This window comes from Triturus cristatus, chromosome 1_2, assembly GCF_964204655.1.
Source record: "Triturus cristatus chromosome 1_2, aTriCri1.1, whole genome shotgun sequence".
Lineage (NCBI taxonomy): Eukaryota > Metazoa > Chordata > Amphibia > Caudata > Salamandridae > Triturus > Triturus cristatus.
The window spans coordinates 388514085-388537979 of NC_140580.1; positions in this window are offsets into that span (position 1 = coordinate 388514085).

The following is a 23895-nucleotide window of genomic DNA, read 5'->3' on the forward strand; positions in this document are numbered from 1 at the left end:
TCATACCAATGACTGTTTCTTGTCCACATGTGTCTGTGTAACATTTTCTATGCTGTTTTATGATGTTCTGAGCTATTGGTCCCCTTTGCCATTTTTAATTGTGCTCATATGCATGGTGCTTTGATTCAGTGCAAGATTGTAATTTGTCTATTCAACTTTGTCAATAAAGGTTTTTGAAAAATATATATATATTTTTTTTTAAACTATTGACTCTGAGCAAACATTGCATGCAGGACACTCATCGTCTGCAGAGGCATTACTGCTCCACTTTATACAGAACACTTTAGTTGGCAAAGTTTTTAAACGGTATTGAATGAATAATTTCCGTGCCAGCGGTGGTAGAATTTCATCAATGTTTTCCCAGTTTGTCTGGGGTTGATGAGTATTTCTCCATCCCGAGACTCTTCAATAAATTCCTCAAACAAATAACCCATGGGATAGAGTTGACCTGGGATCGCTTTAGGAGATCTATCATCTCTGCTCTATATGGAGTGAGCTCATTTACCAACCACAGGCAGTGCCAAAACATTAACTGCTTATAGCCCAATCTTATGCAGTAACGTTTTTTGACCCACGTCTAAAAACATAGGGGAGTGCTAATAGGTCAGTCAGTCAGTCAATTACTTTTATTCGATCAATTAAAGATCAAAAAAAGAGACAATACAAACAGATAGTCACATTACATAAAATACAAGGTGCATATTCATCAATTACAGATATAATAACATTACCAATTTTTAAAAATTTTGAAGAGAACTTAATTCATAGGTTCAATTCTAGGTTTAAAAAAGATAAATAAAATATAGAAATAAAATTTCCATATTAAAAAGTCTAACAGGGATAGAAAACTCCACACCTAAAGGCCACCCTCCGTCACGACCACATCAATTATATTAAAACTAGGCCGTACACTAAGGCGCTTCTTGCTCGTACGAACGGCTGCCACTAGAAAATTTGCTACGTGAAAAGCAACAGTAATATTAGGCATCAGCTGTAAGAACAGAAGCGCAGGCCGAACCTGAACAAAACCAGCCCCTTTAAGTATAGGTAACAAGTATTTTGACCTAATCTGAGCATAATGTTCACAAAACATAATAAAATGTAATGTATCTTGACAGGAAAAATTGTCACAATCACATGGTGTAGCATTATCAGGAGTTGCCCATGTGGGATAAAAACCTAGCACAAAATGAATCAAATTTAGGCGGAACTTGGTAAGAAGGGACCTATGAAGTGGCATGGTTACAAATGTCAGGTAAGGTTCAAGACCGGGGACAGTTATTAACCCGTAGTTCCTTCTCACTAACGGTTTGTTTAATTCTGTGTCCTCCCTGTCAGCCATGAAACGTGTTAGTAATGCAGTCTTAATCCCCATAATGTCCTTTTTATTAATACGATGCGGGTAGTGAAATAGCTCTGGTCTACCTGCTATTGCCAACATCTTTTTAACATATACTAACCATGGAATTCTCAGGGCTCTATCCAAAGTAAGGCAATCCCTGAGTATCCGATGGGTTAGAGGGATCTCCTGGTTAAGCCAAGATTTTAGCCAGCATATCACAGGGGCCACTTTAATTAAATCTACGACAAACCCCATACCCAGTTCTGAGTGTATTGTAAAAGTTGGTGTAGACTGGGGGACAAACAGCAAAGATCTTAAGAACTTATTTTCCGCCCTCTGTATGCTGCTGGTGTTAGAATAGCCCCATATGGCAGAGCCATAGGTGGCTATTGCCAACGATTTTGCTTTATAGACTTTCAGAATGGCCTCCAGAGGGCGAGCTCCCAGCCTTTTGGCAAAACCAAGTATAGCTGTAGCCGATCTAGCCAGAGAGTTGCCTTTTAGTTTTTGTTGCGGGCCCCATGTACCTTTCTCATCAAAGATGACATCCAGGTAAGTGAAAATTGGAACCCTTTTAACCTCATGACCTAGGCACCAAAAAATCTTAGATTTCTTTTTCCTACTGGCCTGGCCGGTGACCATAACCTGTGATTTTTGGATGTTAATTTTCAGGTCTAATGATGTCATAAAATCACCGAAGGAGGCCAGTAGTCTGTCAAGAGCCACCCCTGAGCGTGCCAAAAGCACGGCATCATCCGCGTATAGGAGAACTGGGATCTTGGTATCTCCTGCACGAGGTACATCCACCACTGCGTTGGCCAGGACTGGGCCCAAGGCATTTATATATAGTGTAAAAAGGAGAGGTGCCAATATGCACCCCTGCCTTACGCCCCTCTCTGAATTAAAACAGCTGGTGCACCTTCCCCCCTGGGTAACTCTCACCGTGGATAATAGGCCACAATGGAGATCTGCCAGAAATCCAACTAGAGGTGGGTCAACCCCTATATCCAAGAGAATACTCCACAATTTTGACCTGTTAACCAGGTCAAAAGCTGAGGAGAGGTCCATGAAGGCCATATACAGAGACCCCTCCTTAGCAATCGTGTATTTGGAAATAAGTAAGTGGAGATTTAAGCATTGATCCTGCGTGCTCCTATTTGCCCTGAAGCCATATTGGGCGTCTGATAATATGCCGCTACCCTCGAGCCAGGTATTCAATCTGCCTAAAATGACTCTACCTAGAATTTTGACGGAGGAGTCAATTAGGGAGATAGGCCTATAACAGGCCGGATCATCCCTCTGGCCTTTTTTAAAAATTGGGATGATTATAGATTTTGCCCAGGAATCGGGGATATGCTTGTATCTAGCAGCATTGAAGACATTTGTTAGTATTTTGGCCCACAATTTGGGTGCAGACCTATATAGATCTGCAGGAACACCGTCTGGACCTGGGGCCTTACTCTTAGATGTTTCTAGGATAGCTTTTTCTACCTCCTCCTCCTTAAAGGCCGCGACTGGACCAACTTGATTCAAGGGTAACAGCCCCTCTGATTGCCCATGCGAGACTGAACTATAGATTTTTCCAAAATGGGCTAACCACTGCTCATCAGGAATACAACATTCCATAACCTGGTTCTCGCTACCGGTAAAAAAAGAGTGATTTATCACTCCCCAGAATTTGCAGCTATCCCGAATAGTATCTGGTGACAATAGATCATTCCATGCTTCTTCCTGAATCTCTTTTTTCCGAGCTTTCATTGCTAGTTTATACTGTTTTCTCAGAGAAGCAATCAAGTGCCTGTTTCTTGGTTTGCCCTTGGTTGCCTTCAAAAGGGCAGAATGGGCCTTGGTACATTTGGTGTCAAACCATTTTTTGCCTTTAAAAGATCCTGACTTGGAATTAACCAAGAGGGCCGAATTTATATGTAGGCAAATAATAGTAAAGGCTTCGGCTATACTGGAGTTGGTGTTATCATGGTCTAAGCAAGTACCCATCTCCGGTTCAACCTTAGACAGAACTTCTTGTAAAAAAGTGATCGGAGTCACCTGGGCCCATTTTAACCTCCTGCCCTGATCTTTAGCTACGAGGGCTCTGGAACCCCAATTACTTGAGTCTTTAAAAACCAAAAACCCTTCCGAGGCAACCTCAGCTATCACTGGATTGTGGTCACTAAATACGGAGTCCTCCACCCTGTAATTTAAAATCAAAGAAAAAATCGAAGAAGAAACAAAAATATAATCGATGACAGACCCTGAGTCAGAACCTTTAAAAGTACACATTCTCTGCCCTTCCGTGCAGCAAGCAGGTTCGGAGAGGTCTGCGGAAGCCAATAGGCTCTCCAAAGCCTCGCCTTGTTTGGTGTGTTCAAAATGTGTGGATGAAGAATAGGGAGATCCATCCTCATCATTCAGAATACAACCCAGACTGCAGGGATGGATATTTAAATCACCCATTAGGATGACTTCGAAACTATTATGTGACGCTCTATATTTATCCAGAACCTCCCCCAGAGATTCTAGATGCTGATTTGGACTGACGGAATCTTTAGAATTATAAAAATTAATCAAAAGCAAAGAAGGGGAGTTTGCCACCACTATTTCAACAGCCAAGCAGTGTTGGGAGCCACAGTCTACCTGTTTAGCAGATCCTTTCAGGTTCAATGAAACCAATAATGTGAATACAAGTAGGTCGCACACTGCTCGTCACACCAGCAAGTTGCCCCAAAGGACTGTGGTGAATGTAGTGGCGACGGCGGGTACGCCTATGCCACGATGTGTAAGAAGAAAACAGTATGTGTTGCATTTAGCCATCCCTGGACACGTGTTTCGAGGTAGTTGCCTCTCGTCAGCAGGGAGCAGGACAATGTAAAGGGGTGCCGAGTGGACTGCCAAAATGTAATTAAAACAGGTCAAATACCTCTCATGGCGCGCAGGTGCAGAACCAGGGCTCGTCAGCCCGTTAGCTCACGGGAGCCGTAATAATTTGAATACAAGTAGGTCGCACACTGCTCGTCACACCAGCAAACCTCGAAACACGTGTCCAGGGATGGCACACGCCACGCATACTTGCATTCACACTCGAGCATAGGTGTATCCGCCGACGCTGACCTTCAGGGACCATTTTCATTGGGGGAACACGCCTGGTAGGTGTAGCAGTGTGCGACCAATCTGGTTTAATGAAACCAATAATGCAAGGCCCCCCTTTGCCCTCCCCACCACGCTTGGTGTGGCTGGAATATAAAAATGGACATAACCGTCCAGGAAAAGGCTATTTGCTGTGTCCCAGGTTTCTTGTAGTGCAATGATGTCATGGGACACAACATAACCCGCCCATAACTCATCCTTACTTTTTAGTCTAATGCCAGCAATGTTCCAACTTAAGATTTTGCAGATATTTTTTTGGGTGGAATCATGCGGCTCTAAAGCTGCAGCTCCCTTTTCCTCAATTCTGCCTATCAGAGTTTTTAGTGGGGGAGACATGCTAAGAGATGACCCCTCCTGACCCGGTCAGGCTAAAGTGTCCGGGTGGAGTCTGTTCTCGCTGAGCTCAAAGGAGAGTGTGGCAAGGTTTGGGTTGAATTCCCTACCTTCCTGGGTTTGACCAAGGCTTCCAAAGATATTTGGATGAAAATTATAAAAGTGCCTTAGATCATAAGCCCTTATTTCCGACCTGACCCCACTAAATGAATAGTCACAAATAAAACGCACCACTCGAGTATCCTTAAAGTTAATAATAATACAATCCCCTGGAACATTTTTTGGTCTGGGACCCACCCAACTAACTCTTCTGGCAAAGAGAATCTTCCCGTCCAAAAAGTTCGGGATTGGTCTCTTTTGATTAAGCCAGAAAATGACTTTATTTTTGAGTTGTTCATAGGATTCCTCTGTACCAATTTTCAGTTCCGGGACACCAGTCAAGACAACGACATAAGGAGTGCTAATAGGGTTTAACATTGATCGAATGAACATGTTTTCTACCGAGGTGAAGGAGTTAGTCTTTCCAGTGCCCCACAATTCGGCCCCATAGAGAACTCCTCTCAATATTTTGGTGTTATAAATTTCTAAAGCTGGGGATACTCTCATGGACACTGTTTTTTGTGTGAATCTTACCTAGATGAGCAGTTTATTGGATTAATGATAGTTGGGCTTTTTCAATTTGTGGTGCTAAACTTAGGTTAGAGTTCAAATGAACACCCAAGTAGTCAAATGCAAAAACTTGTTCAAGGAGGGTGTCTCCTACATACATTTGCCTTTTGGGTTGCTTAGGGTTCCCCTTCGAGAGTATCATATATTTAGTTTTTGCCTAATTTAGTACCAGGCTATTGCTCCTTACAGAATTAAGTAAAATTATTCAGCAATTTTTGCAGACCAAAGGGGAATTCAGAGATTGATAAGGTATCGTCCTTGAAGAGTAGGGCTGGTACTCTTCCCTCTCACACCTTTGGGGCGTCACATCCATCCTTATCTAGGTAATCAATCATGCCATTTATATAAAAAGAGAAAATAACGTGGGAGCCAAAACGCACCTTTGTCTCACTCCACGGTTAAAAGGAAATTGGTCAGTGAGCTGGTTGTTATCCCCCACCTAACTTGTGTGGTGTTTGAAAAGTGCAGCCGGATTAAAATTTAAAATAAATTGTGTGGCAACCCTATTTCGGCCAGCACTCTCCACAACTTCCCTCGTGATGCCAGATCAAATGCAGTACGTAAGTCCATGAAAGCTACATATAGTTTTCCCCTGCTAATACTTACCACCCTACAGTACATGCACAGAAAGCGGAAGACCTGATCCAATGTGCTAATGTTCGCACGAAAACATGCTTGTAGGTCGCTCAAGATATGGTGCTCAGAGATCCATCCCTGTATTCATTGCTGCACCTGCTTGCAGAACATTAAGCTTATTGGCCCACTACTGGCCGGGTTTACTCTATTACCCTTTTTGAAAATTGGGACAATCTCCGCTATATTCCATGATGGAGAGATATCCCTACCTGCTGAGATAGCATTTGTAATCATGTTAATATAGGGGACCCAGGTAGTTAAGTCCTCTTTATACAAATCATTCAGGATATGATCAGGGCCGGGAGCTCTATCTGCTATACTAGAGCAAACTGCCGCCCGGTTTCTTCCATGGAGAACACCAGGTTCTCCACAACTTTGTCCTGACTTTTCCCTCAATATCCTGGTGGTGTCTACGAATTGCAGTCACCTTTTGTGTAATGCCCCCATAAAATGGGTCACCCATTCCGCAGGTTGAACTGTATACTCCAGTTTCGGTTCCCTATCTTTGAGCCAATAGGCCACTTGTTTCCTAAAGGACTTAGAGTCCTTGGCTAAGGATGCCTTTTAAAGGGTGGACCAGAGAGACTCTTCCCATCTCTTCCTAGCTGACTCTCGAGCTTTCTTATAATTTCTTCTACATATCACTAGATCTGGGTGGGCATTAGATTCTGCTGCCCGTACAAGGTCAGTCTTAGCTTTCCTATAGTCCTGGTCCTACCATACTGCCTGGGTCTGTCTATATTCCAGTTTCTGCTCTCTGCATGGTTTTGTCAATAGATCCCTAATTCTATTGAAAGTGGTTTCATGCCTAGTGGGCAGCTTCCTAATTATCCTATCTATGGGACAATTAGATAGTTCTTCCACATTCTGGGGTGCTATGCATTTCACTTGATCAAGGGCCTCGGGGTACTTCTCCACCCAATCCCATCTAATCGTTCTTATAATATTTTTAATAGAAAGTACTCCCAGCTCCTTCTTACCCCAGCTGCCTATTTCTGTGGTGTTGGCTCCCAGATTCATTAGGGACAGGGTCAACGCATTATGGTTGCTATCTAGGTGCTTGACCACTACCATATCATGAACTAAGGGCCATAGACTAAGTGCAACCAGACAGTAATTCTGCTGGCATGGCCAGGTCGGTTATAGGTTAGCTCCCCTTTTTGGTCTGATTTTCTTCTCCTGTTAGTGGCTCTTGTCATGTTGTAACGAGAGGGTCAGCACCTGACTACCTCTCTTAGTCTACCCGACTGGGAAGAGATCTAGCTGAGGGACCTGCCAGACCTTATCCCATTCCGCGGTCAGGTCACTAGGGGTCATTGCTAGGGGGTCAAAAGAACAATATAGGTCCAATGCTACCAGGACTCTCACACTATCAGTGGATTCCAGGAGTTTAATAGTATTGGTTTCTTTGGATCCCCTGTTAACTCTGTTGTAAATATTATAGATCCTGATTTTTAAATCACCACAAATATTTAGATCTATAGCTAAGATATCAGGGGAATCTATATGAGCCAATTTTATTTTTAGACAAAGGATGTTTCTGACCCAAACTGCCAGACCTCCCAATGGACTCCCCCGCTCCTTCCTGATGGCATTTTGGCCATAAGTAGAGAACCCCTTTCTATATGGGGTTTGCAGACTCCATGTTTCTTGGAAGAGTATTATATCATGTGAGTCCACAAAAGAGCCCCATTCAGGATAATCTAAGAGTTTAACAGTCCCTGCCACATTCCAAACTAGGATTCTTAGTTGATTTGGGTGGGAATTTGAAGCGATACAGTTAATATTACTCTCTGCGGTTTCCTGTAGCTCTTCATTTGGGGAACCGCTAACCCCTTCTCCTCCTCCCACATGCCAGTGCACACTACTTCCCTCCGCAATGGCACACACCCCTGTTACTCCGACAATTGGTTCCACCAGCCCTTCTCGAGTTACGTCAGGGGGAGTCATACATTCGTCTGGGTACAACAAATCTCCTCTCTGCAGTCATACCTGTGCACCCAGATCCCTTGTTTTATTTCGAGGCTCCCTACTCTGTACAGACCCGGGACTCATTGAGTCCATTTCAGCCAAAAATGTACATCTAATCGTGATGGAGGTATTAGCAGTGGGAATAGTGCGTGAGTCAATTGACATAAGACCATCAACAGGGGCCAGGAAAAAAATGAGACTATAACCACATTCTTTGTGAACCCCGGGACCGCGACTCGTTTGACATTTTTTATATATTCCCTTATAATCGAGTAGCAGGGGCGTATTTCCCTAAACCAGTAGGTAACTTTATTTTTAAGTGATTCATAACCATTCTTTGACAATCTGGGTACTTTTATAGTATATTTCATGATTATTACCCAGCTTGTTGTGTTTCGATTTAGATGTCCGTATATAGGTTTTCCTAAATCATGTCCTTATATAGGCACAATTTGTATTGCCCTTATTTAAGCATAGAATCCCAGTCCTTATTTAGGCATTAGCCATGCTATCCAAATACAGGCATGGTCACCTACATCCATCCATCCCAACGTCACAAAGAGTTATTAGAAACCAGACCCTTAAGCCTTTGGGACTTTCCCTAGCTAGGATTATTGATTTCTTCAAGAACTCATCTATTATGCATGAACTACTATTCCTTAAGGGTTCATTTATGACGTCTTCCTCTGCCCGACTTTACGTCAATGGTAACATTCCTAAGCACTTTCCAGGTATAAATATACCTTCCCTTACCATGGCAAACCACGGCTCGGCTGCACAGCTCGATACGGCTCGCCACGGCAAGTTCTGAAGAATTCGAGTCCCCGACTGACGCACTGACCAGACACTGTCATCCCTGCTTGCAGAGAATCCAGCTTCAAGTGTTCTGACTCCCTTCGCGGGGTGTTAGAGTTTGAGATCCGGAAAGAGATTCCCACCTCTCTCATTCTAAGGTATGGAGCTGACTAGAACCTAGAGGGACTCTTGGCATATGCAAAACTATAGCATACCATACTACAGAATACAGCACCTACTTCTTACCTTGTACTACACTTAGGTTAGGTACACTGGGGTAGAACTATTTAGAAGCAACATACTAGTATCCACTTTTTAGACTATGTTATTTATGTATGTGTATATGAATATATGTCATAGCTAGAAGACAATGCTGTTGCAGTATTATTTCTTCTTACTGCTTACGCTGTACGTATTATATCTCACATACTGTCTTGTGATTGTAACAGCCCATATCTCTTACATGAGAAACAAGACTGTTCAATAAATCCTTTTAATTGAAATTCCTGTCTATCTATTTCTGTGTCTTTCTGAAGAAACTGTTATCTGTTGTTTCCACAATTCTGAGACAAAGTTGTCATGTTTATGCGGTTGCCAGAGACTACTCCCTTCTTGTTTATTCAAGGAGTTTCTAGTGGCCTCTGAGTTAGCTAGCACACAAAGTAATTAAGTTTAATGTACTCGATAGAGGCATACTGACCTTAGTCCTATGCCACAACTATAGTGTATATTATTACAAAGCGCAGAGCCTATAAGGGAAATAGGAACTACACTACAAGCTGGGATCCCATATAGATTCCATTTACTATTTTACCCTTCCCTACTGACCCCCCAGGCCCAGACCTACTGGGATGCCTTTCTAGTGAAGAGGTTGTAAACTCCATAGCCACCCTCACCTCCCCCTTGCCCTGAGAAAAGCATGGGAGGGCCGTCATCCTACGTAAAAACACGTTGCTAGCCAAACATTTTTCCGGTAGGTGGAGAGATTTGGAATAGGCCTAGGCCGGGGGTCATAGTGATTCATATTTGGGCCGGGATAGGTAGACCTTCCTCTTATCCCGTCTAAGAGCTCTGGGTCTACAAGTGATGGATTCTTATAGAGTATTGTAAAAGAACCAGTGTCCGCTTCCCCTGAGTTTGAATTGTCAGTCTTTCCCCTCCCAGCTAGATCTTTAACCTCTTTCCTTAGGACAGCTATCTCTTCTCTCAGGTACTCAATGGTGGATTTTAGTGACCACAACAAACCAACCAGCTCAGTGTTTCCACCACCTTGGTCAGCTACTCCGCCCACCATGTCTCTATTGCCCCTTGCTGTAATACCTCAAATCTATTATGGCACTCTATTTGAGATATATGTACCACCTCAATGGGGTCCTGGGTGTCTCTAGGTTGAGCTGTTATGTTTAAGTTTGGCGTAGAGCCAGAGGAACAACTTCTGGACTTCTTCCCATTTTGGGAGTTCTTAAACATCGAAGGGATTTGTATGTTCAAACTTTTTGTTAGGAGGGACATGGAAAAAGGTTCTTGCACGAGTCCAGTGTTGTGGTCAGGGCTAATGGAATTTTCTATTTAGACAGGGGCAAATGTACTTCTAAACTAGCTATCTCATGGCATTCAGAAAGAAGAGTCTCTATCCTTTCTATTGACTCATGGCAAATAGCACCAGTGCACCTCTTTTATAGAGTGAGGTGCCCCTGGGCTTTGTCTTGGCCTTTCCTTTTTCTCATGGCCCCAGAAGCCCTTAATAGAGGGGTAAATGATGTGCCCGTATCCAGCAAAGAATCTCAATATCTCAATGTTTCCAAACAAAAAAAGCCCATGTCCCCCTCCCAAGTTATAATTCCACTTATAGGGGTTATGCCAGTCAATCCAGAAAGGGGAAAGGGGAAAAGCAGTACTTGTATCAGGGGCAATTGCTCAATAGCAAGTTCTGCGTAGCTGCAACAGTACCTTTTAAGCGTAGGAATCAATGGAGTAGCGACGAACGCTCAGGAAATCCACATTGACTGCTGATGAAAGAACCAAAGGGTGTGGCCCTGCCTCTTCTGGGCTCTGATGGATGCAGAAGGACCCGTCCTTGGCCTAAGCTTCGCCTGGGTGCGGCCCAGGCACGCCCGTGCCTGTCTCACGCTGCAGAGCCTGGCTCCTGCTCTTATGCACTTCTGGGTGCTGGATGAATGCCCCGATGGCAGCAAAGGCTGCTGGGACTTGTGGTCCTGGCCATGAGCTGGCAACTGCCCCCCTCCTTGCAATAAATACTGCAGGGCCCAGCCGCTGCTCTTATGCAGCTCAGGCGCTGGATAAAAGCGGTGATGGCTGCAATTGCCGCAAACGCTGCTGGGGCTTGTGGTCCTGGCCACAAGCTGGCTGTTGCTCCCCTCCTTGCAAAAAATGAGCTCCCACACTGCAGGCCTGGCCGCTGCTCTAATGCGCCTCTGGGCACTGGATCAAAATGGTGACGGCCGCAAAGGCTCCTGGGGCTTGTGATCCTTGCCGTGAGCTGGCTGCTACCCCCCTCCTTGCAAAAACACTGACTCCCGCGCTGCGGGACCTGGTCGCTGCTCCTATACGCCTCCGGGCGCTGGATGAAAGCGGCAACGGCCGCAAAGGCTGGTGGTGCTTGTGGTCCTGGCCACGAGCTGGCTGCTGCCCCCCTCCTTGCAAACAACGGGCTCCTGCGCTGCAGTGCCCGGCCACTGCTCTTATGCGCCTCTGGGCACTGGATCAAAATGGTGATGGCCGCAAAGGCTCCTGGGGCTTGTGGTCCTGGCCGTGAGATGGCTGCTGCCCTTCTCCTTGCAAAAAACAGGCTCGAACATATTTACTTTACTTTAAAATCTTCCTCAACTCTACATGATTTGGTCAAAGCCAAATCTAACCTCAACAAACTTGCTACCATTGATGCATGTAACATCTTGCTGCAGGCTAAATCTGATGAAACAGATAAAGTGCTGAACCCATTAACTGACACATAAAACCAATTAGGATACATGTGAGAGAAAGATGACAAACGGTCCTCAACTGTGTTACCTATACGTTACAGAAAATATGGGATAATCTTGAGAAGACTTGGGGGCATATGTATTAAAAAAACGTTTTGTGAGCCCTTAATAGCGAATTTTAACTAATCGCTTTTAAGGACTCGCAAAATGAAATGTATGTAGGTTCACAATAATAATTGCAATTCCTACATATTCCTTAATTGCGAATCGCAAATTGTGATTCGCAATTAAGAGATACCTTCCCAAGAGGCCCATAGGAATGAATGGGAAGACATTCACAATTTGCGAGTACCCATTAGGTGCTCACAAGGTGTAAGGGTGTCAAAAGTACACCCTGTTGCACCCCTGAAAAATGCATGTGTGCACATGTGGCACACATACATGTCCTAAGGGCATGTATGTGCACCACATGGCACTTTACAAAATGCAAAAAAGTGAATTTTTCTAGGAAATCGCAAATTACCACCAACTTGAAGTTGGTGGTAATTTTTGATTCCTCAAGGGCAAATCACTAATTTTGGGTGCTTCCAGAATAGCATTTAAGGAATCGCAATTTGCACTTCCTTAGGGAATCGCACATTTTAAGATTCCCTATTTTGCAATGGCCTTTTGGGATGATACATCCCAAAAGGCTTTTTCCCGTTTGCAAACGGGCCAATTCTGAGAATCAGCCCGTTTGCAAACAGGAAAAAGGCTTGATACATATGCCCCCAAGTTACTGCATCATAAAAGCATGCAGACAAGAGTAGAATTCGAAGAAAATTCAGGAGCCGCCTGTGCAGGTAAGAGCTGTGAGGTTGGGGTGGGGGGGAATCGACAGACGATGACAAGGAAAAGTTAAATAAAAAATGGAAAGCCACTTAATTTGCACTTACTGCATCACCGAGTCAGTGATGCGGTGATTGCAAGGTAAGTGGTTTTCTTTTTTTAATTTAATTGTCCCTCACTGTCGTCTATTGACTCCCCCCTACTCTGCCCCACCGTTCCTACCTGCACGGGCCACTCCTGTGAAAATAAGTAATTTGAATAACATAGGTTGTACTATATTTACTAGTATTGGTGTGCCTTTTCAAAGTGTAATAAAAGATGTTAAGTGTTAAATTCACAGAGTTAGAAAATTTCCTAATTACACTTATGTAATAATCATGTGTGTGAAGAATTATTGAAAATTGATTTGATCTAGATATCATTATGTGTTTAATTTAGGAGTCTCTAAACTCCATATTTTGTATATGTGAAATTGTGCACCAAGTGAAAAAGGTGAAATGTGTGCTGCACCTTTATACTGAAACCAAATGCTCTGACTCTTTTAGGAAATTATCTTCATACATGTACTAATATGAATCACAAGAAACAATATTAATAATTTATGTTTTGAATAATTTTACACCTTCGTACTGTGAAAATGCAGCCATATGTCATAGATACACATGCTATTCACAACGAAACTAAAATGTTTATGAATGCAAATTATTTGAAATAAATAAATAAGGTCCCAAAGGTTACAATCGAAATGTATATTTCCATTATTTTATATTCTGTATTTCAATAACCAAATTCAATTTAGGCTTGCATTGTCTTGATTCTGTTCTCATGGAAAGGCTACGCAAAACTTGCAATGTGAAGGGAAATGATGTCTCATTTGGAGAGTTTCAATGTCCATATGAGGAGTGTTTGCAACAATTTCACTACTTTGGGAACATCTGCCATGAACTCCCTCATGTACTTTTGCACAAGGACTATTGTTCAAAAGTTATACACACTGAATGGTTTGACAGCTTACGTGATGATTGCCACCTTTTTGTTATAACGTGTCTTCTTTATGCTGCATGACAATCTCCCTATATGAACTGGCAAATGGACGGAGGGGTCTGACCAGATGAAGTGACCCAGGAGGTGTCACCCCAGAACTTGAGGATTATATTATACATTGATGGGATGGGATGGAGAAGCACATGCATTTTTCTCTCGAATGGAGACACACATCATTCTCCTTCCTTTTTGAACTTCCTTGCGGACTTTATTGTCTTTCCTTTCAACGGATGCATACACTGTGTACACTATTCTCTGACTTATTTTCCTCCCATGGGAGAATACCGTTGAGCTGTCATGGTTCATGTCGTTTCATGGACTTTTCCTGAGCTTTGGGAATTAATGGCATCCTCAAAAACTCAGTTGATTATCCTGTACCCTTAGATCTTAAATGCCTAATATTGATATAGTCACTCCTTTGAAAAATTCTGCTAAAAATCTAACTTTAACAAAATCCTGTTTCTGTCTCTCCATGATTTGTCTCTATCAATTGATTTTGCATTCCAGTTGGGTTATTAATGATTAAAAGGAATTCTAATAGCAAGATCTCTGGACAGCAGATACTAATGTTATTATTCTTCACAGCTCTAACTGAATTATTGGTTTGTATGATCTTGGTTCAACTGAGTTTGTTCAAGAAATTTGGTCTATAAGTCATAATACTTTATCTCTTTGGATAACTGGAGTTGGATCCTCTGTCTAACACCCTCGGCATGAATCAAGATCCATCAGAGGGCCAAAGAACCAAGGCGAGTGATAAGAAAAAGTTAGCGTCCAAAAATGGCACAGTGACGCTGTAACAAATCTAAATTTCATTTAGGTCAGAATAATGCTGGTCAAATGATTGCTAACTATTTAAAAATTAAGACAGAACTTAAAATATTGGTCCCATTCTCAATGAATCTACTAATACCACTTGGAGTTCTGATTCTCATATTTCTAGTGCCTTCGATTCCTATTAGACAACACTTTATAAAGAAGATGCTACCCCATCAGAGCCTAATACACAACAGCTTTTTATTCATCTCCCTAAACCCATCTCACTTTCACATTTATTTGAGGAATTAGAGACTGAAGTTACATTGTTATCACATATTTCTGACAGAACTAAAAGTTCTACTGAATTATAATGGCAAGAGTATCTATCCATGTAATTTTCTGTACCATTCTGGAACAGAATTTGGATTAAGATATTCAATACCTCTGAAGTTGCTCTCATTACCCAACCCGTATTTCTTATTTACAATAGGGCTGATATGACCCCAGAATGTATTTCTAAATTTGACCCATCTGCCCTTTCCTTATGTTGGTCATACTCCATATGCAATGGTTCTTTAACACGTTAATACATTTTCAGACTCTCTTTGGTCTAAATGTTTACAGAATTTCATTTGCAATATACCACTAACTTTGCAAAATGTTTTCTTGGGTTCCTTAGCACCTAGCTTTGAACATGTTTCTCCTAAACCTTTGTTATTTGATCTTTCTATTACACTTGCTTTTAAAGTTATACTTTCTTGTTGGAAATATGTTTCTAAACTCTGTATGTTAACATGGCGGAATTTTATATGTGATGAACATAGAATGCATACTGTGTCGTCATTCTTTCCTTGTACTGATCAGTACCTTAATCAAATCTTTCTCTCTTCTTCTCCCCTCCTCGCCTCTTTCCCACTAATTTTTACTTCACTTCTTATTCTTTTTTCCCTTCTGTCTTCTTTTTCTTTTTTATATAATATGAAAAAATAATCATTTTAGTACATAATTTTGTCTTTTGAAATTACAATACTTGTTGATGTATGCATTTCTTCACAAATGTTATTCCATTTTGTTATTGCTATTTGAAACTTGAATGAAAATAATTTAGAAATAAATATATGCCTTTTGTAGATAAAGCAATGTTACCATGTTTTAATTAAAGACTACATGCCCTTTAGCACTGGTTAGCAATGGTAAAGTGTCCTGATTCCCAAAGCAAAAGAAACGAATTCAGCAACAACGGGAGGTCAGAAGGCAAAAAGTCAAAGAAACCACGCCAAGGATGTAACGTCTAACACCTTTTCTCGTTCTAATATAGTTTCAGAAGAGGATTGGACAATTGATTTTGGAGAGTTTTATGGCCATCTAGGAGCATAGATCTCACATTTCCTCCATGATTTAGCTAAATTATTACTAATCTCTTCATAGTCCAACTACTCCATTTCACTCAATCTGCTGCCCCAGACAATCGTCCGGCTAGGTTTCTGCTCGGTTAATAAAACAGGAATGTTAACAGGCTCTAAGAAAAAAGATGACCCTGCTCTGCCAAATAACTATAGATAAAGTTTAATTGACCTTTGGGTAAAGATTTACGCATAGATAATTTTAAATGGTTAAACAGTGGAAAACAACATGACAATTTCTTCAAAGGTTACCTGTCTCAAAGAATACCAGTTAGAAATGGCCTGAGGCAGGGCTGCACCTTGGTTCTGACATTGCTTGCACTTTATTTAGCCAACCTTCCCAAGACACTCTCTAAATCAAATTTTTTCCCCCCAAACCACCAAAACCGATGGAGTACATATCTTAAGTCTAATCTACTTGGGCTAATTAGTTCTGATGAATAGCACCCCATTTAGTTTACAGAGGAAACTGTCATCCCTTCATGAATGTGTGAATAACATTCTCATGATTAATGATGATAAGATGAAAGATTTTTTATTTGGCAACAAATCTAGGCCGGGAGAACAAGACAGTAGGCTGAAGAACTGATTAGGAGCTCGACGGACAGTTTCTCTTATCTTTCCTTTAAATTTAAGACTGATGTTTTTCCAATATACACAAATCTACCACGAAAATACATCAGCGTAGTGTGTTAAAGTTTTACCCCAAAGATTTCAAACAGCAGAAACTATGGAGCAACACCTGCAAAAGAAATATGACAGCAGACCTTGAGCTAGAGATTTGCTGGGCTAAAGCAGCACAGCTTAGCCGAAGAGGGGAGGGTGCACTGGTGTATCCAGCAGCACTGCAGTGAAGGTGGCATCTCGGGTAGCAGAGGTTTAGCTGCCCTCACTGCAACATTGTGAGGATTGAAGACAAAGATGGAGCCTTCTTCAACACTGCAGGGAGTCTCATTCTCTTGAGGCTTGAGACTGCTAATGGAAAGTACAGCAGAAGATCAATATACAGCACATAGGTTCCTGGTGTCAGAAAGAAGACGTAACCCAACAACCAACTACTTCTCAGCTTTCAGCACCTTTAAGACAGTGATGTCATGACAAGTGAACTTTTATTACTAAATACCAAACCTACAATTAACTTTAGTGGCTCAACCATAAAACAAATAAATAAGTGTATCCAAAATCTCCATAGTAATTAGGGAATAATATAGTTGCTGAAATATGCACAGAATTGTCTGAATCATATAGTTAATCTCAACTCCCCAACAACATTGCAACAAAAACAAGGATAAAAGCTTTATTCTGAAAGCAAGGGAAAAGTGTTGAGCAGAGACAAAAATACATTGGTACTCTCACTATAAAACAGGAACAGAAAGCAATCCAACAAAACAAATAAAGAATCAGAAACACCATGTCCTAAATACAAAATGGTAAAATCCCTGAGTAAGAAGAATTTATTGGGCAAACAATAAATTAACTAAACTCATCCCATGAGCAATGTCATATTTCAACTGAATAAAGAATCCTTCTATTCATCCCGATGTGCCGCTACCCCATTGTATTAAGAGCTAAGTCTCCAATAAACAGTGAAAAACAACATGGATGCCCCAGAGAAAACCAAGGAAAGGTTCATCCCAGTGAAAAAATGCTACATTGCTTGGCAACACAATTGAAAAACATTAGATTGAGATACATTTTGTTTATTCAGACTCAGAGTCCTGCCATCATTTATTAGAAACTCTATTTGACCTTTTAGATAAAGGTACATTTATATTTATGTGCTCAGACCTGAAATACTTTAAAGACTCAAGAGATCAAATGTGGCAGTAAGGCTAAGAAAGGACATCAGACAATGGATAGGCAGTACATACTGCAGTAACCAGGCTATTTAGAGTTCTCCAGGAACAGAAGAATGCTTGATAGAATCTTTATGTAGACCAATAAGGAATTCTGGGGAGAATTAATGACAGATGGCTCAATGATTTCATGGGATGATCTACACAATAAAGTATTACAAGGAACAGTGGTCCCTGAAAGCAAAACAATGGTAGAACAGGAAATGAATATAGTCAAAATTGAAACTATATTATAGCCAATGTCCAGCCGGGCATGGCAACTTTAATAAGTAGAGGTTGTTAACAGTGATCCAGAGAATGTAAGTAGAATCTTAGTGGGACACAAGCCTGTATCCTAGGACTTACATATCATGTTGACAACAAATAGTAGAACACATTCAGGCAATTACAACAATGTTTCTTATTAGAGATAATGAGTAGCGAAACATCTGGTATTCATATTGCCACCTTCACAATGTATTATATATAGAAATATTTAAAGTGTAGGGTGGACAACAGAGTCGACGGTGTTTCGATCCTTATCAGAGGGATTCAGGATCATCATCAGGACTGTTTAGTTAAATTGCCCATATTTAGATTGCCTCGTGTTGCCAGTGGAGGCAACAAAGCAGGCGCCGAGTCTCGGTCTGACAACACTGCGAAAATTAAAATGGTAGGAACAATGCCTACGGACAACCACTTCCGGAGTGGAGGACACGGTAAAATAAATCTTAATGTAATAGAAGAGATGGGTTCCGTGGCCATGCAGGGGACAGCGCGTTCGGACGATGCCGGATCAACTGTTGATCCGGCATCGTCGAACTGCAGTGACGACCGTCTGCGACATCAGGCATGCTCTTCATGCTACAGGGATGACCAGTGGTTATGCTTTCTCTGCTCCTCATGGCCGCTACACCACAAACAGCACTCTCCCCGCCAGATTTGAGAAAGTAACTCTTTCAACTGGGCTAGCCTAGTCCCTGTATCCATCGTGTGCTCCATCGAGTTTGGGCTGAACTTGTGACTTAACCTTGACCAGATGACTGCAACTGGCACTTTCTGCTTTACAACAGACAAATGATGGACGGAATGCTGACAATGCATACATTCTCCCCCAGTCAAGAGATCTGGGTTAAATCCATCGTTCTTTTGCCCACTACACCACCCCAGTTTAGACATGGCCATATGCAAATCAGTCTTGACCCTGTGCCTCATGGGAACAGTCCAGCCCGAACTGCCAAGCCATGTCTTCCCTGGACCGGAATCATGCATCCTAGGACCGGTTTCTGGCTATCAGCCGTCATCAGCCAGGATAGCTTGACTGTTCCCATGAGGCACAGGGTCAAGACTGATTTGCATATGGCTGGGTTCAACCTGGAACGGCATGGTGAGCAAAAAAACGATGGATTTAGGCCCAGATCTCTGTACTGGGGTGAATGTATGACATTGTTCTGCATTCTCTCCATCAATTGTTGTTTTTGAATTTGTCACCCCGAGTGGGAAGGGTATGCCCAGACGTGGGTCCCTTGCTCTCCACGCCACTGGAAATCAAGCAAGCCTGGCTGAAGACGGCTGAAATGCCAGAAACCGGTCCTAGGATGCTTGTTTCCAGTCCAGGGAGGACCTGGCTTGGCAGTTCGGGCTGGACTGTTCCCATGAGGCACAGGGTCAAGACTGATTTGCATATGGCTGGGTTCAACCTGGAACGGCATGGTGAGCAAAAAAACGATGGATTTAGGCCCATATCTCTGTACTGGGGTGAATGTATGACATTGTTCTGCATTCTGTCCATCAATTGTTGTTTTTGAATTTGTCACCCCGAGTGGGAAGGGTATGCCCAGACGTGGGTCCCTTGCTCTCCATGCCACTGGAAATCAAGCAAGCCTGGCTGAAGACGGCTGAAATGCCAGAAACCGGTCCTAGGATGCTTGTTTCCAGTCCAGGGAGGACCTGGCTTGGCAGTTCGGGCTGGACTGTTCCCATGAGGCACAGGGTCAAGACTGATTTGTATATGGCTGGGTTCAACCTGGAACGGCATGGTGAGCAAAAAAACGATGGATTTAGGCCCAGATCTCTGTACTGGGGTGAATGTATGACATTCTTCTGCATTCTGTCCATCAATTGTTGTTTTTGAACTTTCTGCTTTTAGGCAACATTTTCACTTAAAATTTTAGGCATTAATATTTCCATTTCTAATGATTAGATGTTTGTCTTTCTGCTATCATTTTATATATTAAAATGTACTCTCATTTTCTTGTGTTATGTTTTCACTTTAATACTGTTAACCTACTAGATGGTTAAGAACAGGTTAATTTAGTGACTTATGTGGTTCACCCTGCAAAGGGCTGTGGTTGTTGCCTGATTGGGGTGCCCACCCCCTCAACCAATACCCCAATTTCCTACAGAGAATATATAGAATCATGAGTGTGTGTGATATGTTTGTTACAGATGTTCTGAGGTGTGCATGTCCAACATTTGTGTCACACTTTTACTCCATCATGAGTGTATATAAAGTCAGGATAGTGTGTCTTTTATGACATTGTGTGTCTTTCAAGCATATGTACAGTTGGAGTATAGAGTTTTAGAAGGAGAGCGCCTTTATTGTGGTGACTGTGTGCATTCGTTGGTGTGTGTATTGGCCAGGCAAGATTGTGGATATCCGTTTGGTGTGTTGAGCATTTATGTAACTTTAACTGTACTAGAAATACATGGAAAAATGGCTTCTTTCAGAGCTCCACATTCTTAAAAAACATTTAATATTATTTGTGTGATGTATTCTTTCCAAAAAATGTTGAGAAGTTCACGAACATTAAAAAAAGGGTTTTGCACACTTCTCTTAATAATTAATTAAGAACTCATACATAAAATTTTTGAACTTTAAAAATAATTGTGTGTGTCAAGCATATATATGGAGACAGGAATGTGCGTTCATATGTAGGGATTTAGTATGGTGGTTTATGTGTGGAGTGATCCACATAGTGTCAAAATATGTGTGCTTTATATGTGTGTGTGTCAAGAGAGTGTGTCTTTCAAGAGTGCATAGAATCAGCAGTTATAAGTGTTTTTTATCAGTCTGTTGGGCAAATCTTTGCATCTGTGAAGTGTATATGTATTAAAAGTTTGCATTGTGTGGACTGTGTCACATTTTTTTTAAACTTGTCATTAATTGTTTTTAAAAATGTACATTTATCTGAAATATCCATAGAAAAGTGTAATGAGAGTTAGTTGACTAGTAATTTAAAAGAGGCTTCGCCATAAAACTAATGTTCCCCATAATTGATCAGTTAAATTGCTGACTTCACCCTTCTGTATACTGTGACACCTAACTCCCACCCCATCATCCACTAACTCTACAGTAGCATCAATTATACTACATCACATAGAATTCACAAAAGAACATAAGGCCATTTATCTCAGCACCTTATATAAACACACAACAACTATTACATTTCCTCCTAGGCATCAGCGTACCCTTACACAACGTTTATCAAACAACTACACAGTCACATTCATATGCCCACTCTCACCAACAAGCAGTTATAGATACACCTTGAAATGCCCATCATAAACACAGACAGCCACCATCATGCACCGATACATCAAATACAATGCACCCACAGCAACCAAACAACATTTTCAATTGTTATACAGTGTCTACAACATAACACCACCAATCGTACATGTATTTATCCATGGTATATTACCACACACCAGGATGATATGTTGTGTCCATACAAAGTACAGCCAACAACTTGCATACTTGCTGTCAAACACCCACAGACCCACCCTTAAAGAATAGCATAGAAACTACCATACTTCCACACATCCATCTCTACATTGTTAGTCCAACAACTTAGTGACACCATCAAACAACCTTAAAAATGAAATATAAAGGAAAAATAAGTTGAACGCTGCAGGGAGCAAGACATGGTGAAAACATAAATTAAAAAATAATGACAGATGTAAACATGAAAGGGGGACGGGTAGGATGGAAGTCAGCAGGCAGTCAGTGATTAGCAGGAGTGAGTTGTGCTACAACCTAATACCAAAATAGCCACTCCTGTTCATTGTGTCAGAGGCAGATCCTGACTTTTTGGACGTGACATGCCACCAGCTTATTTGTTTAATTCCACATATTTTCGAGTAATTTCATGTAATGAGATGCAGATTTCATGAAATTCCCTGAAACAAATAATGTGATTTACACACAGGGACATTTGGCTCTGATGCTACTTTCTTCCTGAGTGGAGTCAGTATTTCTATTTGTTTAACCAGAAATTAATTTTGAGGGTCTTTATCACATGGATCCAAATGAGGGTGCTTTTCTTCCATGTGTGTCCTATGAAAGTAAGCATTTAGCGAGTGAGGTGGCCAGTACTACTCATTTAATAGTTATTGTTGCTAAATCAAAAGCAGGATCAATATATTAATTTACAAATTTTGAACTAAGAGTTTGAAGACACATTCTATGAAGCTACAATATTTTTCAAACTTTTAGCCTTATGCTGTGTAATTCTGATGTAAGTTACAGAATACAATATTTATAGGATTTAACATAACTTGTGTACACAATGATGAAACCACACATGCCTTTACCATGCAAGACTTTACCACATTTGCCTATACCACGCATACCTTTACAATGAAAATGTAAGTATATCGTAGGCATGTTAAAACCCTTATATATGTATATACACACACACATAAATATAATAAATAGTATGTATATATATATCCTAATTGCTCCCAACCCCTATACCTAACCAACTGTAAAAACACCCTTGCCACCCAGATACCCCCACCCACTGTAAATCGTAAAAATGCCTTTCCGACCATATACCCTTACCCATACTAAACCCCAAAATAACCTTTAGTTTTTTCTGTGAATTTCAAAGGTTCTTTTTATTCCATTTCCTAACTATAACTTCACTGTCCTTTGATTTTTTCAGTAAATTTCTATGATATTTAAATAGTAGCAGCGTCTGAAGAGTGGTGGAGAAAACAGGGCTAGACTTCTGACCAGCTCTCAGGAATCCCACTGTGTAGAACTCACAGGAGGTTCCAGGATGGCTTCTTGGCCTCAAAGGTCCCTCCGGAGTAAAGTGGTCTTCATCCCCCAACTAGCAGTGCACCACTAGCTGCAGAGTGATAGAGAAAGTGGGCACGGCCTCCAAAGACATCTTAACAATCCCGCTCTGTGGGACTTATTGGAGATAACAAGATGGGTAGAAGGCCCTCAAGGACATCCTTGGGGGTCAACTACCCCTCCGTTTACCTCCAGTAAGACCCACACAGCAGGATTGCTGAGACCTAATAGTAGGCCACACCTCCTTTCCCCACCACTCTGCAAACATGCCTCCTTGAGTACTACTAGTTGGGGGATGAAGTCCCTTTGGCTCTTGAGGGTCCATGGAGGCCAACTAGCCCTCTTTTTACCTCCAGTAAGACCAACACAGTTGGACTGCTGAGAGGTTGTCAGAAGCAACGCCCCCTTTCTCCACCACTCTGCAAACACACCTCCTGGCACACTGCTGCTTGGGGGATGAAGTCCACTGCAGTCCTGAGGCCCTCAGGAGGCAAGGGGATGTCACCCTCCACCAGCAGAGTGCTGAGAGGTGCTTTTGCAGATTGGTGGAAAAAAAGGGCTGGGCCTCCAGCGAGTTGTGGCTTTTTTTTAACTTCTAATATTTCAGGAAGGGGGCTGCATGGCCCCCCTTCCATGGATTATTTTGGGCCCTGAGCACCTAATTCCCTGGGCCTGCCGCTTTAAAAAAAAAGTTATAAAAATAAAAGATGTAGGTCATGCTACCCCCTCCCGGGCTGATTTTGGCCCTGGAGACCCCATTTCACGGGGCCTAGCCTTTTGCTTTCTTTTATAAAATTTAAATAAGGGGTGGGGCAAAGTGGCTCCACTCACGAGGTGGATTTCAGCACCGGGGACCCCATCCCCAGGGCCAGGCCACTCTCGAGGAGAACCTCACCGTGAACCATAAGGCACCCGCAGTCACTGCTGGCTCCACTAACACTTGGCAGGGGGAGCTGTGAGGCACAACTCCACATAATTTTAAATAGCCCCAGGGATGTGGCGGTCCCCGGTGCAGTGGGGGTCCACGAGGCCCCCACATAATTAAAATCAGCCGAGGGAGGTGGAGGTCACCAGGACTGCGGTCAGAGGCATGCATAATCAGAAATGC